The sequence below is a fragment of the Papio anubis genome, chromosome 3 (assembly GCF_008728515.1).
Source record: "Papio anubis isolate 15944 chromosome 3, Panubis1.0, whole genome shotgun sequence".
Taxonomy (NCBI): domain Eukaryota; kingdom Metazoa; phylum Chordata; class Mammalia; order Primates; family Cercopithecidae; genus Papio; species Papio anubis.
The window spans coordinates 86207098-86223863 of NC_044978.1; the positions used below are offsets into that span (position 1 = coordinate 86207098).

The 16766-nt window shown below is 36.9% G+C and overlaps 1 protein-coding gene and 1 non-coding gene across 3 annotated transcripts in view; both read left to right on the forward strand.

Moving 5' to 3' along the window:
- The window catches only part of UBE2D3 (ubiquitin conjugating enzyme E2 D3), a 71413-nt gene that overhangs the window by 2767 nt on the left and 51880 nt on the right, over nt 1-16766 (forward strand). The window lies entirely within an intron of this gene.
- On the forward strand, nt 7115-7218 carry LOC116274364. Its single transcript, XR_004182990.1, has one exon. It is a non-coding gene; the product is annotated as a small nucleolar RNA U13 (small nucleolar RNA).

The window sequence follows — 16766 nt, forward strand, 5'->3', positions numbered from 1 at the left end:
ATTATTCTGTATTGCTGTGCATGTTTTTGACCCTCACATAGAAGTAATTTTACAGTACGTAATTTTTTATGGCTGGCTTCCTTCCTCTTAGCAGTTTATTTGAATAGCTGGTTTGTTATTTTCAAGTAGAAAAAATGTAGTGAATGCAAGTCTATACGGATAAAACTTTTTTGGGAGGCCTTGAAATTCAGAGAACAGGTGTGGATCATATATTAGGTATTCTGATGCATTACATGAGCTATGCAAATGTATAAAAGGAGATAATTCCTAACTCCACCAATTTAAAAAATCTTATTATCCACTTAAAAGGAATATTTTCTTAAATTCCCTTTACTTAAAATTTAACTCCTGTTTTCATTTATATTTGTATTTAATTTCCACAACCCTGCCTTCTTGGCTGCACATGAAACATGGTCTAAAGATAACATTGCTCTAAATAGAAGTAATAGGCTTATCTGATCACCTTATGAGATAGTGTTTTTAGACTCCATCTTTAAAAGACATAAACTGTGGTCAGAAAAGTCAAGATAAAGTAAATACGTAAATACAGTTAAAGGAGTCATTATTTACTCTCAAGCACTTGAGTGAGGATCACTAATCCTCTGCCTGTCCTAGCTAGGCCCAAGACTTTTATTTCTTTCATGCTTTTATCCCATTAGGTCATCCTGTGCCCCAAATTCAAATATGATCATTAAGTTGATATAGCCCAAATCTCTATTTCCAGCCCAGATTTCTTTAGGCAATCTCAATTTTAGGAGTCTAATTCCAAATGCCTACTAGACTTCTCTTGACATCTTTGCCCACTGTGCTACTGGTTTGTTCATCAGTTTCACTGGTACATGTTTTCTGGAAAATATTACCTTGTTGGTTACATTCGTTGCTTATCTTTTCCTGTTGCTTATCTTCTAGTGAATATCTTTTTGTTTTTTTGTTTTTGTTTTTGTTTTTGAGACAGTCTCTGTTGCCTAGGCTGGAGTGCAGTGGCATGATCTCAGCTCACTGCAACCTCCACCTCCCAGGTTCAAGTGATTCTCCTGCCTCAGCCTTTGGTGTAGCTGGGACTACAGGTGCCCGCCACAACACCTGACTAATTTTTGTATTTTCAGTAGAGATGAGGTTTCACCATATTGGCCAGGCTGGTCTTGAAGTCCTGACCTCATGATCCACCTGCCTCTGCCTCCCAAAGTGCTGGGATTACAGGCGTGAGCCACCGTGCCTGGCCATGTATGTCTTTTTTTTATACTGAAATTTGTTTGGGTGTAGCCAAATTTATTCGTCTCTTTCTTTATAATTTGTGTTCTGGGAGTCTTGTTTAAGAAATCTTTTTCTACCCCTAAATCACAACGTATTCATCTGTGTTTTTGCTAAAACTTTTAAACTTATAGTCTTCATATTAGGGCTTTACTCTACCCAGTATTTACTTTTTGTGCTTGAGAAAGGGGTCTACTCTCATTTGTTATTATTTTACATACAAACAACTAATTGTTCTGGCACCATTTATTGAAGAGTTAAACTTGTTTTTGTGGTTTGTAATGTCACTTATCTCAAATCAGGTTTCTAAACATCCCTGGGTTGCTTATTCTCTTCCATTGCTGTATTTGTATAACCTCTATAACAATACCATACTGTCATAATTACTACAACTATATAAGTGTTAATATCTAGCAAGATAAGCTTCCCCACCTGTTTTCTTCAAATTGCATTGAGAATGTCTGACCCTTTTACTACTCTATGAATTTGAGTCCTCTTGTCAAGTTGTATGAAAACTTAACTTTTTACTGAAAATTAATTAGGGCCTCAGTTTTCTTCTCTGTGATATGGTGATACCAGTGGTTATGACTAGATACAATTAATTTTGTAATATACTCAATGAATGGTTATTATCATTATCGTCTTTACCATCAATGAATGACCCTTTACTCTGGCTTTGAGACCCTAAATTCAGAAATTTTACCTCTGACCACAATCTCACATTATGGTACATTTTTACTGCCACTAAACATTGATTTAGTTTTGAAATCCTCTCTTTTTCTATTCTGTTAGCCCATTCCTGGATTTATTTATTTTTCTCATTCCTCACAAAAGTTGTTCAAATCTTCACTATTCTACATTAATAATTATGTCTTCTATTAACATTACCAGGCTTATTTTGAACTCAGATGACCTTGATTTTTAGTTACCAGAGAAGCTTTTTTCTCCATCATCTCTACTTGGTCATAATCCCTTCTATACTTAGCTTTTGTTCTGTTCTCCAAATCTAACTGCTCCCTGTATTCTAGAGCTGAATCCCTTTAAGACCTTGCTCCATCAGTTACTTCTCAAATTTTCATTTTTTTGTTCTTTACTGGCCCTATAAATTGTTGATTTCCAGGCTTTTAGATTTCATCAGCCAATAAATTTTTAAATTGGGAAGCCAAGATAGGTTTAGCAATTTTTTATTTGGTCAAGAAAGGGCATTTAATAACAATATAACAAAACACTACTACCGTCTACTTAGTGCAAGGAATTACATACAGCATTATAGTTAAGACTGTAGACTCTTGGAGCCACACTGTTTGGACTACAATTCTGATTCTACTAGGATAAATTATATAACTTGTAAAAATGTAGGTAATACCTACATCTTAAGGATGTATTGTGTATATGCACTGAATTAAGACATAGATAGCAATTAAAACAGCAGCTGGCACATATACATGCATAGTTAGTATGATATTTCATCATTTTTTTTTTACCTCATTAAAAACTCATCTTTTTTATTATTAGCTGCACCTTGTTTTTTTCACAGTGGTTGGTCTAGATCTACATGATCAATGTAATTATGTAATGTGTCAATGCTAATAACATGGATATTGAGTATGTCAGATTGTTATTAATATAAAATGCTTAAAGGAACCCCATGCAGATTTCTGGAGCTCTTTCTCTAGATGGTTTTTTGACCCCTCCAAGTCTCATATTGAAATTTGATCCCAGCTGGGCACGGTGACTCACGTCTGTAATCCCAGCACTTTGGGAGGCTGAGCCGGGCAGATCACTTGAGACCAGGAGTTCAAGAGCAGCCTGGCCAATATGGTGAAACTCCATCTCTACTAAAAATACAAAAATTACCCAGGTGTGGTGGCATACACCTGTAACCCCAGGTGGCTGAGGCACGAGAATCACTTGAACCCAGGAGATGGAGGTTGCAGTGAGCTTGTAACACTGCAACCAGCCTGGGTCACAGAGTGAGACTGTCTCAAAAAGGAAGAAGAAATTTGATCCCCAGTGTTGTAAATAGGGCCTAGTGGGAGGTGTTTGGGTCATGGGGGTGGTTCCCTCCTGAATGGTTTGGTACAGTCTTTGTGATAATTAGTCCTTACTCTGTTTGCTCCTGTGAAAGATGGTGGTTAAAAACAGCCTGGGGTCAGGCGCGGTGGCTCACATCTGTAATCCCAGCACTTTGGGAGACCAAGGTGGGCGGATCACCTGAGGTCAGGAGTTCAAGACCTGACTGGCCAACATAGTGAAACCCTGTCTCTACTAAAAATACAAAAATTAGCTCAGTGTGGTGGCACATGCCTGTAATCAGTCCCAGCTACTCGGGAGGCTAAGGCAGGAGAATCGCTTGAACCTGGGAGATGGAGGTTGCTATGAGCCGAGATTGTGCCACTGCACTCCGGCATGGGCAACAGAGTAAGACTGTCTCAAAGAAAGAAAGAAAGAAACAAAAAACAAAGAGCCTGGGCACCCCCATACCGCTAACTCCTGGCCTTTCTCTCTCGCAATGTGAACTGTGTATTCATGGGCTCCTCTTGCCTTCTGCCCTCAGTGTAAGCGGTCTGAAGATTTCACAAGAAGCAGATACTGGCATCATGCTTCTTGTACAGCCTGCAGAACCATGAGCCAAATCTCTTATTTAAATAAATGACCCAACCTCAGGTATTCCTTTACAGCAACTCAAACAGACTTGAGACACATACTACAAAAGTTAAATGTACTGGATTTCTTAATAGTACCTCTGGAAGTTAAAGGGCAATTCTTAAAATATCTGAATAAAAATTACCTATAATTTAGATTTCTATACCAATCCAAACTAAGAACCCATTGTGAAACTATAAAAAAGTCATTTTCAAACCTAAAAGATTTTAAAAATACACAATCTACACATTCTCTTCTCAAAAGGCTAATGGAGGATGTGTTCCACCTAAATGAGGAATAAACTAAGAAAAAGTAGGACATTTGATCAAGGTATAAGAAACCCAAAATAAGAGAAAGGTAAAAGGAATCACAGATTGATAGATTGGAAAAGTAGATGAAATTAATGGAATAACTAATATGCTTTAACAAATTAAGAGGATACTTACAGTGGACTATAGGTTGGGGTTAATGATTATATGAGAAGCTAATCAATTTTTTAAAAAAAGAATTATTAAATCTGTCTATTCAACATTTTAAAGAGATAAACTTTTTTATTAGAACATTTTGATTTTGGTGTTTGGTGTTCTTACTTTCCCTTTGTGTATAAGGAACTACATTTGGAACTGCCTTGCCTTAACCCCACAGTTTTAAGAGGAAGTCCAGCAAACTAGAAATAAATAGAAAACTAAAGAAACAAAACTGGGATCTGGAAATTAATAACATGGCGAAACTATTTTGAAATCACCTACCATAACACTTTGTGGTACTAAAAACTAGCAGTGTATAGAATTATCTATATAACCAAGGTGGGAGGATCACCTGAGGCCAGAAGTTCAAGGTTACAGTGAGGTATGGTTATGCCTCTGCACCCCGGCCTGAGCAACAGAGCAAGACCCTGTCAGTCAATCCATAATAAATAAATAAACAAGCAAACACAGGATAGAATAGAGTGAGCTCTGAAGAAACCTTTTCTTTCCTATAATTCTATAAGTATATACTGGCATACCACTTTTGCAGTCATTGACTAGACAAAGATTATGGTTACAAAGCAAATACATGATATACATAATTGTATATGCATATGTGCATAATTAAAAGCTTAATTCCATAGATCTTTGAAGTTTCTTTTTCTATTTTGGAAGCCATCTTTTTTGCCTTAGAAATTTCATGGTTACTATAATCTGCATATATAGTCATTAAATAATAAAATAAGACAGATTCTTACTTACCTCAGAAGTTTATGGAACTAGCTACTCCAAGCACTGATGAACTAGGCATTAAGCAGGAACCTGTATAATGCTTTGAGATATTGTAGTTGTGCACGGAATAAATGTGAGATTTAATAATGTTACCTTATATATTTAACTGTTTTGTTTTTATTTTGCCTCTGAGCTAGTAAACTCAGAGATAGCATTTTGTGTGAAATAATACTATTCAGATAAAAGGCACCCTGACTGACGTCAGCAAGTTGGTGGATTAGTAGGTTCCAGCCCTCAAACCCTGCAGAAATACCAAATACCGCTTGGGAGCCTGGGAGATCTGCTAAGAGGTTCTAGCACCCCAGTAGAATGAAAAACTCAAGAATAGACACACTGAAGAGGGTAAGAAGCAGAGTTTCACTTTACCTACATCCTTCTCCTCCAAGGCAGCAGAGTTGGCCCATGAGTTCTCCCAGGAAGGAAAGTAAGAGTCAAGTGAGTGCCCAGCTTCCCTAGCCTTGCATGGTGCCACCCAAAAGGCTCACTTCTGTTTTTCCCTATCCAGAATACTGAGGGACTCTTCACAGATGAATAGTCTAGGAATAGCTAGGAAAAGGGAAAAGAAGCAGAGGCTCATAGCAACCAACACATGATTCTTCAGAGCCAGATGTGGAGTCTACTAATTGGCTTGCAGACTCCACCATAGGCTCACCCATGAGCCCTACAGGACACTTCACCTGCAGAACCCCTCAACTAGCTGACAGGCACACCCAACACTCCATGTACCCATCCACTAGCCAGCAGCCCACCCTCCCCTGCAGATAGTGTATGCAGGCCCCGGCAGGTAGTACACAGATATCAGCAACTGGCTCCTACTGGATTGGAAGAAGGCACACAACCTTGAACACTCTGGGGCACTGCACTAGAGAAAATAAAAGGAGGTTCTCAGCACCTAGTCTAGCTTTGTGAGATTGAAAGAAATCACACAATCCTAAGACTTCCCCTCCCAAGATAGAACAAGAGGAGTGGAGTGGGCATATCCATAGAAAAGGTCTGAGAGACCTTCAGAATCTCTAGTCAGGCTGACTGGTGAATGTCTTTCCCTTCTGAAGCTAGTCAGTAAAGACAGGAGGAAGTGATTATTTCTTCAAATGCAAAGGTAGAAGGCAAGGCTTAAAGGATCACACACACGCCAAGAAAACATGACAACCAAAGGAAGAAATTAAAGTTCTAGCAGTTGACCCCAAATAAACGAAGACCTATACATTACCTGATAGAGAATTCAGAACACTCATCTTGAATCTCAGTGAGCTAAATAAAATCAGGAAAACAATACATGAACAAATGAGAATTTCAACAAAGAAACCATTGAAAAATCTAATTCTGGCTGGGCACGGTGGCTCACGCCTGTAATCCCAGCACTTTGGGAGGCCAAGGCAGGCAGATCATGAGGTCAGGAGATTGAGACCATCCTGGCTAACACGGCGAAACCCCGTCTCTACTAAAAATACAAAAAAATTAGCCAGGCGTGGTGGTGGGTGCCTGTAGTCCCAGCTACTTGGGAGGTTGAGGCAGGAGAATGGCGTGAACCCAGGAGGTGGAGCTTGCAGTGAGCTGAGATCGCGCCACTGCACTCCAGCCTGGGCGACAGAGTGAGACTCCATCTCAAAAAAAAAATCAAATTTTGGAACTAAAGAACACAATAACTGAACTGAAAAATTCAAAAGTGAGCTTCAGTGGCAGATTCAGTCAAGCAGAAGGAAGAATCAGTGAACTTGAAGACAGACCATTTGAAATTATCCAGTCAAAGGAACAAAACGAAAAAAGAATGAAGTAAGCCTACAGGACTCTAAACCAATATGCACATTATAGAAAGCAGAGAAAGAGAAAGGAGGCAGATAGCTTATTTAAAGAAATAATAGCAGAAAACTGCCCAAATCTGGGGAGGAAAATGAACATCCAGATCCATGATTCCCAAAGAATTCCATGTAGATTGAACATAAAGGTGTCTTCACTGAACTTTTTTGTGGTTCATAAGCATGATGATTGGGTTTTCATGCCATTGTGTGAGATATGCCTTTCTCAGACCTTGCTAAAACACTGGCACAGTACCTATCTGATATGAACAATTTTTCACTGAGACACATTATAATCAAATTGTCAAAAGTTAAAGAATTTTGAAAGCAGCAAGAGGAAAGCAACTTGTCATGTACAAGGGAGCTCCTATAAGACTTTCACTGGGTTTTTCAGCAAACCTTGCAAGCCAGAAGAGAATGGGATGATATAGTCAAAATATTGAAAGAAAAAAAAGCCTGCCAACTAAGAATAATTTACCAACAAAGCTGTCATTCAGAAAAGGAAAGATGAGGACTTTTCCAGAAAAACAAAAGCTGAGGGAGTTCATCACCACTAGACCTGCCTCACAAAAAATGCTTAAATTGAAACTAAAGTTGAAGTACTTCAAGTGGAAACTAAAGGACGCTAATTAGCAACATGAAAATGTGAAAGTGTAAAACTCCCTGGTAAAGGGAAGGATAGAGTTACATTCAGAATATTCTTAATACTGTAATGTAATGGTGGTACATAAAATCATTTTAAATTCTGAGTTAAAAGTATTAAAAACAACTATAGCTACAGTAATTTATTAATTGATGCACAATATGAAAATGTACATTTTGACATAACAATGTGGGAGAGGATAGATGAGTTAAAGTGTAGAGTTTTTGTATGAGATCTAAGTTGTCATTAGCATAACTGATTAGAATGTATCCCCAAACTAATTGTATTATATACAATATATACAGCTTTACATGTCAACCATACCTTAATAAAGTAGTTACTTTTTAAAATTACCATGCTCTTTCCAGAACCATTACTGTATGATTTATAGTGAGTAACTTGGAAGCTTTTACTACATTATCAATGGATATAAATAGAATATTTTTTAAAATTGAAAATGAACTCACCTTGTGTAGTTTCTGAACATCTTCATTTGATACTCCTCGAGATGCCGAACCTATTTCTTGTGAAAATTGAGCAAGGAAATACCAGGATCCACAAGTAGTGGAACACGTCCCAAGAGTTCAGCACACGTGTCTCTGACCAGAAAAACATCACAAAGAACCATTATACAAGAAGCCTTAAACTACCTCTGGTGGTAGAACAAAATTTAAAATCCCAAATATAACCTTGTTACTATAATAACAATACTTTTAAGTCTGAATTTCAGATTCATCTTATAATCAGCATTTTGAGCTGTATGATACATACTATTTTAATAAAATAGCCACTACTATTTTCAGTTGCTTACTATATGCCAAATCATGGTGTTTCATTATGTACATTATGTGTTTTAATAAAGACAAACTTAAAGAATTAAAGTAACTTATTAGTGCAAGATCCTATAGAGCAGACCACTGCCTATTTTTGTAAATAAATTTTTATTGGAATATGGATACACTAACAAAAGAGATTAAAGGCATCCAGTAATAACTTGGTAATGGCTGATCTTTTAAGAAAATACAGGCCGGGTGCAGTGGCTCACACCTGTAATCCCAGCACTTTGGGAGGCCAAGGCGGGCAGATCATGAGGTCAGGAGTTCGAGATCAGCCTGGCCAATGTGGTGAAACCCCATTCTCTACTAAATACAAAAAAATTAGCCAGGTGTGGTGGTGCACGCCTGTAATCCTAGCTACTCAGGAGGCTGAGGCAGAAGAATTGCTTGAACCCGGGCAGCAGAGGTTGTAATGAGCTGAGATCGCACCACTGCACTCCAGCCTGGGCGAGGGAGTGATATTCCGTCACACACAAAAACAAAAATAAAATTGAATTAAAAGTGTGTGTATCTACATATATATATATTACAGAAATCTGGAAATAAGAACATAAATAAAACAATACAGTACATGCATTTCCTGGTCCCTCTGTGTCATGTTAACTTTAAAATATATATATATTCAGCATGTTATGGCTATTAGCATCTTTTCAGCCACATTTGCTTTTGTTCTCATAATTTTTATGCATATTTTTTCCTGCTTTTGATTTTTGACACATGATTTCTTTATATTAGAAACTATAAATTCCACTCAGTAATTTCTAATGTGAAATTTTCTTAGGTATTAGCAAACCTATTCAAAGTAATTTTATTTGCTACCATAGTATAGCCCTTTATTATTTTATGTTTGGACCATAACAACAGTCTACCAAATATGTGACCTCTAGCCTCCAACTTTAAAATATCCTCTACAAAGCTTTAAGAATAGTTTTTCTAAAGGAAGTTTTTTTCAAAGACTTTCTAAAGAATAGCTTTAAATTTACAGAAGAATAGGGCAGAAAATACAGATTCCTGTATGTCACCCTCTGTAACCCAAACACACACCATTTCTCCTATTAATATCCCGCATTATTATGGTACATTTGTCACAACTGATGAACCAATACTGCTACATTATTAACTAAAATCCATAGTTAATCTTAGGGGTCACTCTTTGTGCTGTATAGTTTTATCAGTTTTGACAACTGCATAATGTCATGTATCCACCATAATAGTACTACACATAATCATTTTATTACCCTATAAATGCCCTATGCTCCACCTATTTACCCCTATCTACCTTATACCCCTGGGTAACCAATTATCTTTTGTCTCTGTAGTTTTGCCTTCTAAATAAAAATTTTCCTGATATTTAAAACCTCAGTCTCTGGAGTAGGGCCATATGTGTGAATGAAGAAAGCAAATTGTAGAAAGTATATATAGTATCCTATTTATAAATTTTAAAAGTTACATGTATTTGATTATACATAGAACATTTCGGGAAGGATACCTAGAAAAATGATAACTTCTGAGGAAAGGAGGAGAGGCAGTGGATGAGGCCTTTTACTTTCTATTATCCTATTTTGTTTGAATTTCTTTCCATATACGAATATTACAATTTAAAATATTTTAATTATCAACCTAAAAATATCTCTGGATAAAAAGGTTTTTTTCAAAGCATGAAAGCACTAGAAAGCACAAAGGAAAAGTTCTAGAGATTTTAACTGCACAAAAATAATAAAATTCTGTACCTCAAAAGCATCATAAAATCCGATCCATCTGCTATTTATGATGTTCTTTATTGTTTTATTTTTTATTTATTATTATTTTTGAGACAGTCTTGCTCTGTTGTGAGGTGGGAGTGCAGTGGCGCAATTTCAGCTCTATGCAGCCTCTGCCTCCCAGTTTCAAGAAATTTTCGGTGCCTCAGCCTTCCGAGTAGCTGAGATCACAGGCTTGCACCACCATGCCTGGCTAATTTTTGTATTTTTAGTAGAGACAGGGTTTTGCCATGTTGGCCAGGCTGGTCTCGAACTCCTGGGCTTGAGTGATTTGCCTGCCTTGGCCTCTCACAGTGCTGGCAGTACAGGCGTTAGCCACCGCCTGGCTATGTTACTTATTTTAGCTCATATTTTTCCACACCTAATAATCTCACATGACTTTATGATTTCTTGTTCACTCTTCACATATTACCAACCTCACTGCAACCCTGCATCTTTGTGGCTCCAATTTTAGGATGGGTTTCATTTTAAAATGGCAACCCTTTCATCAATCCCAATCTACCTACTCTGCATTGTTTTTGTAGTAAATATTACTTTCTAAAATTGTTTATTATATAGTTATTTGTATGTTTTTGTCTCTGTCCCCCTTGCCATGTCCCACATGAACAAAATTTTTCACCTATTTTTTTCACTGATGAATCCTTAGTACCTGACACTTGGTAGGTATTCAGTAAAAAATTGTTAAATGGGCTGGGCACAGTGGCTTATGCTTGTAATCACATCACTTTGGGAGGCCAAGGCAGGATGACTGCTTGAGGCCAGGGGTTTGAAGCAGCCTGGGAAACGTTGCAAGACCTCCTCTCTATAAACAAATTCTAAAAATTAGGTGGGTGTGGTGGCACACACCTGTAATCCCAGCTAGCAAGGAGGCTGAAGCAGGAGGATTGCTTGAGCCCAAGAGTTCAAGGCTGCATGAAGTGAACTATGATTCCTCCAGCTTGGGCAACAGAGTGAGACCCTGTATCTTTACAAATTGTGTTGAAAGAATAATTGAGTTATTCAAATTATTGGTATATCCTATTCTACTTCTGTTGGTATATGTTGTGAAATTTGTTGTGTTTGATGGTGATCATACTCCTTAGGTGTCTAGATATTTTGGTTCATGAGCCGTGTTCTCCTAGTGTTATCTACTACCCCTTCTAATAATGGATACAAAGGTAGAACAAAATGGCAGACCCTAGTTTTTATCCCTTCCCACAGGTTTAAGGAGCAGAAAGCAAGAGCTCTAGACACCACAGAACTGATGCTCTCTCTTTGCTACTATTTCTTTAGTAAGGATCTGTGTTGAAATCCACAATCCAGCAGCAGAAGGCTGTTATCATTTATCAAAATTCTGGCAGCAGGGAAGGAGTAGAGAGGTGAATGCCCCAATATTCTATAGTATCTGGTCAGCCCCACTTTTTCATTGGCAACTCACTTCAACAGACCCTTTATCTAATCCTACAGGAAGCCTGATCTGTTGCCGGTGATTTCTGTAGCAATCAGTAGTTTGGCACTGATTGTCCCACACAGCAAAGTGAGGCATGGCAAAACAGTATTTCAGAACTTACTCCTAACACTAACTATGGTTTCCTCTTAGTTTTTTATCTTATTCCTCAAGCTTTTGCTTCTTTCTTCTTTCTGTCATTACCCAGGGTTGATTTGGAGGGAGGAAGACAACAGCCTTTACTAGTTTTTCATTTTTTCAGGAACCATATGTAAGAAACTCACTTTAAATATAAAGACATAGACAAGTTAAAAGTAACTGAAGAAAAATCTGCCATGCTAAAACTAATAAAAAGAAAGCTGGAATTGCTATATTGTCAGACAAAGCAGATTTCACAAAAAGGAAAACTGTCAGGGATAGAGAGAAGCATTACATAAGGATAAAGAGGTAAATTCTCCAAAAAGATATAACAATCTTTAACATATATGCACCTAACAGCATTAAAATGCATAAGGCAAAAACTGATAGAACCACAAAGAGAAATAGACAAATCTTGTATCACAGAGACTTCAATATCTCTCTCTCAGTAATTCATCCAGCAGGCAGAAAATCAGTAAAAACTGAACTGTAGTATCATTAATCTACTGGATCTAGTTGACATTTATAGAACATTTCATGTAAGAACAGCAGAATATACATTATCCTCAAAAATATACATATTTGTCAATATAAAAATAAACTTTGTTTGCAAAAAACATCTAAATGAAATTAATAGATACACAACAAATTTAGAAAAATATTTGCAAGGAGGTTTAATCAGGGAACTCAGAAATTACATCAAGGGAACAGGCAATTCAACAGAAGAATAGATGGGCAAATAATATTAATTCAGAGAATAAATCCAAATGTGAAAAGAGGCTCAGAATCAGGAGAAATCAGGAAAATGCAAATTAAAATAAGATGCCAATTAGTCTAACAAACTGACAATTTTTTTTAAATTCAACTAAAACTTACTGAGTGCCTAATATGGGACAGACACTGAGCCAAGCACACCTCTAGTGTTCAGAAAGTACTGTGAAGTGGATCTTACCCCCTTTATTCAGTCGATGGAAGTAAGGATCATAAAACTCACATAGGGGAAATTGAATTCACTTTATAGGAGCTATTTTTCTTTTCTTTTTGAATAGTTCATTCAAATAGTGTATGTGCAGAGAGAGGTTTTGAGTTTCAGTCTTCCCTGTGATCTCCTGTTCACCAATTTCTCCTGCCAACACCACTTATCCCATTACTACTTTTATTAGTTTCTTGCATACCTTCCCAGAGATTTTATAGAAAAATACAAATTTATATTATTCTCCATTTTAAAAATAAAGATAACAATATATACACTGTCCTACATATGTTAGTTTACAATATATCTTAGAATTTTATGTAACTCCATAATGAGTTTCCTTATCTTTTAATGGCTGCTTAGTATTCCACTACATGAATGCCAGAACAGATTTATTTTACTAGCCCTTATGATGGACCTGGGCATTGTTTTCAGTCTTCAGCTTTTAAAAGCAGTATCATTGAATAATAATGTACATAATTTTGTCTCACACGTTCAAGATATCTGCTGGATAAATTCACAGAAAAGAGATTGCTAAGTTAAAGATGTGTGTGTTTGTGTGTGTGTAATTTTGACAGATATTGCCAAATTTCTCTCCGTAGGTGCTGTATAAACAGATGAGAGTGCCCCCACAGCATTGTTATTAGAGTATGTTATTCAAACTGTTGGATTCAGGGCTAATAAGTGGAAATGTTTAATCTCAGTAAAATTTTACTATTTTTTCTCCTGTCACAAGTGAGGTGAAACATCTTTTCAGACTGGGAAAAATGTTAAATGACCAATAGCAACTATGGCTGGTGAGGGGTCCAAGTAAAAGAGTATTGTTATAGATAGCTGGCATAAATGTGAAATTTTTCAACCTATTTGTAAAACAGTCTGGCAACCTGTATTAAAATTTTTTAAGCTACAAATATCTTTTGTCCTTGCTATACCATTCTTGGGAATCTGTCCTATAGAAATAAAATACATAAGGTTCTATTCACAAAAATACTCATAGTGGAAAAAAGGGTAACAAAGTGAAAGCTATCAGTAGGAAAATGGCAGAATAAATTACAACTCCTGCATCCTATAAAATATTATATAGCTATCAAAAGGAATGAATTCAAGTTGAATGAGTTGTCATTTCCAGATATTGCTAAATGAGAAAAAGATGGAGAAAAGTGTAGGATCTCAATCTGTAAAACAAAATACATCATCAATACATATACAGATGTTCACATATCTGTGTGTGCACATACAGATATTTCTATTTGTAGAGGTATATATATACATGAACATATATATGAGGGAATGTGAAAAACACATATTACTTGTGATTATAGGTTTGCTTGCTCTCAGGTCAAAACAGTAATGATATAAGATGTAAATTTCTTTTTCTCTCATAGTCCAAGGATAATCAGTTCATGACTGATAGAGCAGCTCTGTATATTAGGTACTCAAGCTACTTGTAGCTTTTTAATCTGATTTACTCAATATGTGGCTTCTATTTCATGGCCTAAGATGGTAGTTCCACCTCCTGCCATGATACATTTGAGAATAGGAAACAGAAAAAGAGTATACTTCTTCTTTCTAAGGGCATATTACAGAAGTTGGAGCCACCATTTCCACTTACAACCCATGGGCCACAATCTAGTTATGTGGCCAAACTTTCAAGAGAGTTAGGAAATTATAGTCAGTATCCGTGTAGCAATGTACCCAGCTAACATATGGGGGTTCTGCCAGGCACGGTGGCTCATGTCTGTAATCCTAGCACTTTGGGAGTCTGAGGCGGGTGGATCACCTGAGGTCAGAAGTTCGAGACCAGCCTGACCAATATGGAGAAACGCCGTCTCAGTGAAACCCCATCTCTACTAAAAATACAAAAAAATGGTGGTGTGCACCCGTAGTCCCAGCTACTCAGGAGGCTGAGACGGGAGAATTGCTTGAACTCCGGCAGCGGAGGTTTCAGTGAGCCGAGATCGCGCCATTGCACTCCAGCCTGGGCGCAGAGCAAGACTCCGTCTCAAAAAAACCCAAAAAAACAAAACAAAACATATGGGGGTTCTAATATAAAAGGAAGAGGAGGAGAAAGGACATTGGGAAATAATAGTATTCTCTGCCACAACAGAGTAAATAGGTGAGCTAGGTAATGGAAAAGGGACTCTTTCCCAAAAGTTATCTTTTTCTGCATTACACATGCATTCCAAAACAGTGGCTTAAAACAGTGATTTATTATCTCTCACTACATTGATTTGGCCAGAAAGTTCTGTTAGTCTTCCCTGTGTTCACTCATGTGGCTCCCTTTACACTGTTTTTCACTCCCAGACTTAAAACATAGTGGTCTCAGTGCAGTGTTCCAAACGGTGAAAAAAGAAGTTGTACAAAGTCACATCTATTTGCATTCTATGGTCAAAGAAAGTCACAAAGATAGCTAGATTCAAGGGCTGAGGAAATAAACCCTTTGATGGGAAAGTGGCAAAGGCACGTTGCAAAGATGTATGAACAAAGTAGGCATGATTTATTGAGGGCAAACATTTTAACAATCCCATAAATTACACATTTTACATTTTTAAAAATCTTTATTTCAATAATTTGTGAGAAACGTGGGTTTTGGTTACATGGATAAGTTCTTTAGTGGTGATTTCTGAGATTCTGGTGCACCTGTCACCTGAGCAATGAACACTGTAGCCAATGTGTAGCCTTTTATCCCTCAGCCCTGTCACCCTCCCCCCACAAAGTTCCCAAAGTCCACTGTATCATTCTTATGACTTTGCATCCTGGTAGCCTAGCTCCTACTTATAAGTGAGAACATATGATGTTTGGTTTTCCATTCCTGAGTTACTTCACTTAGAATAATGGTCTCCAACTCCATCCAAGTTGCTGTGAATGCCATTATTTCATTTCTTTTTATGGCTGAGTAGTTTTCCATGGTATAAAAGCTATATATTTACATTTAATATATGTATATAGATTAAATTTATGTATATAAATGTTCGTATTTGTTGGTTAAACTTGCGGTGGGTAGATACAAGTCTGACCAAGTCACTCTTCTGCTTTTTATTGCCACACAGATTTATTGAGGGCAAATATCGTAACAATCCCATAAATTACACATTTTACATTTTTAAAAATTTTTATTTCAATAGTTTGTGAGAAGTCCAAGTTCCTTAGCCTATACTATTTCTACTATATTACACTACCTCCCAGAGAACATGGTATAAAAACCAGGAAGAAAGAGAAATTGCTTCTGGCTGAAGTGGTTGGGAAAGGCTTCATGTAAGATGTGGGATCTGAACTGGAATAAATATTTGAACTGATGGAGAGGGGCAAGGTGGTAAACCCTAATTCATAATATTTTAAGGACCACCCTTTTAAAAATTGTAATATAGCATATATGCAAAAATGAGTGATTTATCACAAAGAATATCCCTGTATCCAGCACCCAGGAAATAGAAACCTTCTTATGAGAGACCCCAATAACTATCCTGTCACTCTTCCCCAAATGTAACCACTCTTCTAATTTCTAACTATACATCATTTTTGCCTAGTTTTGAATCTTACATGAATGAAATTATATGTGTATTTTCACCATTATATTTCTGAAAATGATCTGTGGTGTTTATAGTTTGTTCATATTCACTTCTATATTAAATGGATAAACAAAATATATCCATTTTATTGTTGATATTTCAGTGGGCTGTTTCCACTTTAAAGCTATTAACCAATTATGGTGCATTCTTCTATATGTTTCTTCACATGCAAGTGAAGACATTTCTGTTGAGTATATACTTAGGATTAAACTTGCTTAGTCATTGAGGTATTTTCAAATTTTGTAAAGAATGACAGTTTTCCAAAGTTTATGGAAACTTTAGCCAATCCCCATCCCCCTGTCCCCCATCACTGCCCCACAACAGTGTGTCAGAGTTTCACTTTCTCCATACTGTGGTCAACACATGGTACTGTCAATCTTTTTAATGTGATCATTCTGATGGGAATGTAGTGGTATCTCATTTTGATATTAACCTTTTACTTGATGACCACTGAAGTTGAGCACCATTT